Raw genomic sequence first — 6,641 nt, forward strand, 5'->3', positions numbered from 1 at the left:
ATGCGGTAATGGCAGGCCCGGCGCTTGCATATAGGCATTATAGGCAACCGCCTTAGGGAGCACCAGCAGTGGGGCACAAAATTGTCAGAGCAGCCAGTGTTTTATATATTTATTTATTTTTGACATATCACTTTATCAGCGGAACTTCCAGGATCCGCAACTTAGGAGTGGACAGGACTCCGTCTTCCATCAGGCAGCAGCAGTGCAGCACCAGCACCGTTTCCGGCCTCTTAGGTGCCACAACTGTTTAGCAGTGAAGTCTGAAGCCACAGACTAATAACCCTGATGCTAATCCTAACCTTACGCTTCTATGCCCTAATGCTAAGCCGCCTGCTGCAGGAGTCCTAGGCTGGCTGGAGCTGTGGGGATCTGCTTTCTGCGGGGAGAAGGAAGGCTGCTATGTTACATATATGTCAGTCACACGGAGATGGGAGATCAAATGCTGCAAGCTGCCCTTTTCAACACTTTCCTGGACAACGTGGGCTGGTTTGTCAGAAAGGTATCCAGACTGCTTATACTGCTGGTGGTGCTCTTCTTCACCATTGGCTACTTCCTCCAGCACATGATTTGCCCCAGCCCACGCAGGTACACAGCGCCAACAGCAGTGCAGTCAGGATGGCCCAGGGCTGCTCAATTAAACCAGCTCTCAGCAGGACTCTTGTTAATAGACAGTGTCCGGCATCTGTCAGAGCACGAGCTGTGTATCATCACTAATCGCTTCGCCGGTTTTCCTGCAGCTGCCCAGCTACGAGGAGGTCAAGTACGGTTAGTACGTACCTACATGCGATAGTCGGAGTCCATGACCATGAGACTCAACCAGGTCAACCTGCCAGTATCACAGATCCCAGCACAGGCAGGAGAGGAAGGGAGGCCAGGGACGCAGACCTCTCACTGTCACTAAAAGCTGTAGGGGACACTTTAATTTAGCTTAGTCTTTTTAAACAGATACATCACACCAGGTTATCCCTTGCTCGTTCCATCTGTGCACACGTATTTCTATTAGTTTCACCTAAATATCCTATTTAGCCTACAAATCTATTTACATATAGAACTTTATCCTGCAGATAAATACCAGAGCTTCCTTCTATAGCCATATACCATGTTTGTCACATAACATAATATTTGTCCAACCAATTAATCCTAGGCTGCCTTACCCTAGCTAGTGTGTGTATATATATATAGCGTGTGTGTGTAATATATATATATATATATATACATATATATATATATATATATAGTGTGTATATATATATATATATATATATACATATATATATATATACATAGTGTGTGTGTGTGTATATATATATATATATATATATATATATATATATATATATATATATATATATATACAGTATATATATATATGTGTGTGTGTGTATATATATATAATTTTATGGGGTAATGGGAAATTATATTTTCTTTTTTTAAATACATCTTTGTAACATTTTGTAAAAAACAGCAATGGTATGTAATTGGGGGGGGGCGCAAAATGTATCCTCGCCTGTGTGGCTAAAAATCCTAGCACCGGCCCTGGGTAATGGAATTGTGTGAATACAGTAAAATGGTTAACGCAATAACATAGTGTTACTGACACTGCATGAGTAACACCACATTGCGCTTATGTGTAGTATGGAAAATGAGTGTGTAATTGTGATGTATGTGACTGTGTACTGTGTTGCATTTGTTCTGTATTTTAATAATTTGTAACCTAAATAGAAAGTAATTATTAAACTCCTAATTTTTTTTCCATAATTCAGATAGATTGAAAATCTCCCAAATTAAATAATAGAAGTAAATTGGAAAGTTGTTTAAAATTAAATGCTGCTCAACTGCATCACTAAAGAAACATTTGGGGTTTTGTGTCCCTTTAACAAAAACCTTGAGAAGAGAAATGCAACCAGAGCATACATTTGTAAGCAGATTTTAATTTTATTTCTATTATCAATTGTGCTTCATTATCTTGGTATCCTTTGTTGAAGGTGCAGCAATGCATTACTGGGAGCTAGCTGAACACATTGTTAAAGGCCAATGAGAAAAAGGCATAAATTTGTAGCCACCAATCACCCGCTAGCTCCCTTTCTTCTCTGAGCCTTAGCCTACGTGTAGAAATGCTTTTCAACAAAGGATACCAAGAAAAAGAAGCAAATTAGATAAAATAGGTCATTTGGAAATTTGTTTCAAAAGTGCATGCTCTATATATGAATTATTAGTCATTTTCAGTATAGTATACTAGTTAGTTTTTCGCTACCTTCAAGTAAACGTTTTAGTTTTACCAAAAATTCTGCCCAAAAATAAAAGAATATCTTTAAAGGAATAGGAAAGTCAGAATTAAAATAGCATGATTCAGATAGAGCAGGCAATTGTAAGACAATTTTACAATCACTTCTATTTTCAAATGTGCTTTGTTCTCCTGGGGGCCGTATGGAGCTTGATGCCCCTTGTTTCCGGTGAGCCTTCAAACCGCTGCTCCATAACTTGTCTGCCTGCTCTGAGGCCGCGGACAGAAATCAACCCGATCAAATACGATCGGGATGATTGACACCCCCTGCTAGCGGCTGATTGGCTGCGAATCTGCAGATGGCGGCAGAACTGCTGGTGCAATGATAGATGCCGACAGTGTATGCTGTTGGCATTTATAGATGTGCAGTGGACATGATACCGTACATCGTATAATATCCGCTCGCACATTAATAAATATACCCCCTGGTATCCACTGTTAAAAATGAATACGCACATATCCTACACTAGTGGGAGCTAGCTGCTGATTGGTGCCTGCACTCATTTGTCTCGCACTTCCTCCGACATTGCTGTAAGTGAATTAGGCCGTGCTTTACACGTATATGCACACATTTTAAAAGTGTTAATCAAACTTTGTAATCCTGTTTAATTAAGCAACTATTTTGTCATGTAACAATTGCATGTGAGAGTGTAACACAGAATGATAATTTGATTAATTTTAGCATTATTGTAAATATTATTAATTATCATCATCAAAAGCATAGTCATAATGCAGCAAACAAAATGATTAACTAATACAATTGAAAACTAAACCATACAAACAATACCAATTCAAAATGTTGAACACTTTTAATGCAAAACCAGGTTCAGATAATTATTTTCATAACATTGCTTTGCCTTAGACAGTTTCCCAGGAGGAATATTTTCTGCTAACAGCTTTTAAAGGCTTTGGAAGTGTATCAGTTCTTATATTCAATGTCTAACTTTGCTTCTAGATAAGCCTTAGGCATTCCAGCTGTTGGATAGCAGCTCAAGATTACACTAGGAAAGAGGAAGCCTAAATTGATTTTGAGCACTAACAGAACAAATAAAATGACAATTCCAATAAGAACACTTGGGCCACACAGAGAAAAAGAAAAAAAAAATAGTAAACTTTTAAACCTTTGGCATCAACTTACTAAGAAAAAAAAATGCTATTGTGTCTGGAGATTCTGTATGATGATCCAAGAAATGTTGCCAAAGTGCTGAGACAGAGATTCATTATAGAATTGTTTTGCTATTCTTAAAGTGATTATTTCCCTTTGATGATGATAGGGCTTAAAGGAACAGTAAAGTAAAAATGGAACTTTCATGGTTCAGATAGCGCAAGCAATAAAAAAAAATCAGAATGTACTTCCTTTATCAAAATGAGCACACTTTTTGTATGCACACTTTATGAGGCACCAGATCCCTCTGAGCATGTGCCAGAATTTACACATGTAGTTCATTAACAAATCTAAACAGGCCAGAAGGCTTGTTTTTTTCCACAGAAAAACTCTGAATTACATTGTTTCCAATGCAGCAAAGGATTCTGGGTACAATATGCAAATTAGGTTCACAATAACATATCTTTTTACTTCAAGTCTGCTTTTCAGCAAATTACCTTTACGCCAAAGCATCACTGTTTACACAGCTTATAAGCTTAGCTAGGGTTAGTGCAGTGATTCATAACCATCCCAGGACAGACTGTTTCATAGTTATTGCTACTAATCAGCTAGGAGAAGGTTTGAATCACTGCTGGGTGAAGTTGATTCCGGGCAAAATACAACAATATTTAAAATTAGGGGGAGATAAAAGGTGAGTTTAAAATCCTCCACTACGCACAAAATATAGAGAAAATAACTCATTGTGCAGTTCATTAACAAATCTAGACAGGCCAGAATTTTTTTTTCCCACAGAAAACCTTTGGAATACATTGTTTCCAATGCAGCAAAGAATTCTGGGTAAGATATGCATATTAAATTCACAATGACGCACCTTTTTACTTCAAGTCTGCTTTTCAGCAGATTCCCAGCAGTGATTCAAACCTTCTCCCAGCTGATGAGTAGCAATAACTACGAAACAGTCTGTCCTGGGATGGTTATGAATCACTGCACTAACCCTAGCTAATCTTATAAGCTGTGTTATTAGCGATGCTTTGACGTAAAGGGAATCTGCTGAAAAGCAGACTCACCAGCAGATACTCAGTAATGTTTAAAAGCAAAACTGGGGGAAGTCAGTTACATTTGGTGCCAAAGGATCAAGCCTAGGACCATGTCAAGGTCTCCCCTTGCAGGCGTGGTAAACGCTTATATGTCACTGCAATGGATTCCCACAATTAAATATTTAAACTTCCAAAGAACTTCAGTCATAAAAGATTATAATAAGGTTAGAGCCCTATACATAAAGAGTGCTAAAGTACCAGATCATACGATATTAAGCTAGAGACTGCTTAGTAAACGGCTACTAGATAACCTAACATTTAAGCTACAAAATCTAACTGCCGCCTTGGCTTTGCACCAGGAATGCGGTAGTTAAAATTATAATTTAAAGTTGAATGTGATAAATATAAAGAGCAAGTTAAAATAACAGTTTTTCAGAAATAATCAATTTATTCACCAGAAAATTACTTTTAAAAATTATACTTGAGAAAGGAATTATCTAAATGAGTTACTTGTTGATAATAAAACATAATCACCAAGTGAGATTAATTGGAGGCAAAATTTGAGAACCAAATCTAAATATACACCTCCTTATAATATTTCTCCTGAAATACAGGTATTCAATGAGGTAGTGTGTAAATAAATTGAACAACTACCCAAATAATGGTCTGCTTCTAACTTAAATCAGCAAGAAAAAAAATGCCTTGAAGGAAATCCAAACATGGGATGATACCATCATCAAGCAATCTGACAAGGGTGGAAATGTTGCCCTATGGCACGAAGATCTATATCTAGAGGAGATTAACAGTTAGATAATAATCTATGTTATAAAAAAACTCCTAGGCAACCCCACTAATAACTTTTTAGAGTTATATAACACCCTAATCTCTTCTGCCCATAAGGATGGTATCATAAGTGATATTGAAAAATCCTTCTTAATACAAACACATCCAAAAGTACCTACACTATACCTCATCTCAAAGATACATAAGAATATAACAAAAACCCCTGGTAGGCCGATTGTTTCTGGTAATGAGGGTCTATCTGAAAAGGCAAGTCAATATGTTGATTTTAGATTAAGGGAATACCTGTTTATATTACCATCATATGTCAAAGACACAATGGAGGTACTACAAAAATTTGAGAACATACCTTTATCATCTAATTTACTTTTAGTAACTGCTGATGTAGAATCTACACCAGCATACATCACAATCTTGGTCTAAAAGCAATCTCATATTTTTTGGCTACTAATGAAATGAGCAATAAAGAGCATGATTGTTTCATTTTACAATTACTATGGTTTGTCTTACATTATAACTACTTTACATTCAAAGATCATTTCTTTTTACAAACTCAGGGAACAGCAATGGACACTGCCTGTGCCCCCACCTATGCAAATGTATTCCTAGGATGGTGGGAGAATCTCACAGTATTTACAGATGCCAATAATACTTATATGCAATATATCCCCTTTTGGATAAGATACATAGACGATGAACTATTAATCTGGGAAAGTCCAGTAGCATTACTTCAAGAATTCATGAATGTCTTAAATAATAACAAGTTAAACATCAAACTTACCTAGGAATATAATACTATTAAGATCAATTATTTTGGATATCACAATCATGAAAGATCAGGATGGAGGAATATCTACCACTAGTTACAGAAAAGAGACAGCCACAAACACACTTTTACATCATACCAGTGCTCATGCTAGAAACACTCTGAAAGCAATCCCCAAAGGGGAGTTTATCAGACTAAGGCGCAACTGTTCTGATGTTGACAAATTCAAGCAAGAATCAGTGCATCTATCTAATAGATTGAGAGAACGTGGGTTCAGTAATAGATTCATAAAAACAGCCTGATCACATGCATTAAAAACTACTCGAGAAACACTTCTGCAAACCAAAGTTAAAAAGGTGATAACAAAACAAGATTAATCACCACTTTCAATCCACAAATTAATAAAATTGTAAACATCATTAATAGTAACTGCTACATATTGCATAATGATCCTCTCCAGTCATATTAGTGACAAAGTATCCATTGGGTACAAAAGGCCAAAAAATCTAAGAGATATATTGGTAAAAAGTCACTATATCCACAAACCAAAAAAGATGCCCCAAATAAAGGTATGCACCCATGTGGAACATGTAGCATCTATTCAAAAGCTTGAAAAATACAATCAATTAAAGACAGATATGATCAAAT

General features: G+C 36.6%; 1 pseudogene; it reads left to right on the forward strand.

The window, feature by feature from the left end:
- The first annotated feature begins 318 nt into the window (after positions 1 to 318).
- On the forward strand, positions 319 to 901 carry LOC128636315 (uncharacterized membrane protein C3orf80 homolog; annotated as a pseudogene).
- Positions 902 to 6,641: the final 5,740 nt, after the last annotated feature.

The sequence above is a fragment of the Bombina bombina genome, chromosome 7 (genome assembly GCF_027579735.1).
Source record: "Bombina bombina isolate aBomBom1 chromosome 7, aBomBom1.pri, whole genome shotgun sequence".
In the NCBI taxonomy this organism is placed as follows: domain Eukaryota; kingdom Metazoa; phylum Chordata; class Amphibia; order Anura; family Bombinatoridae; genus Bombina; species Bombina bombina.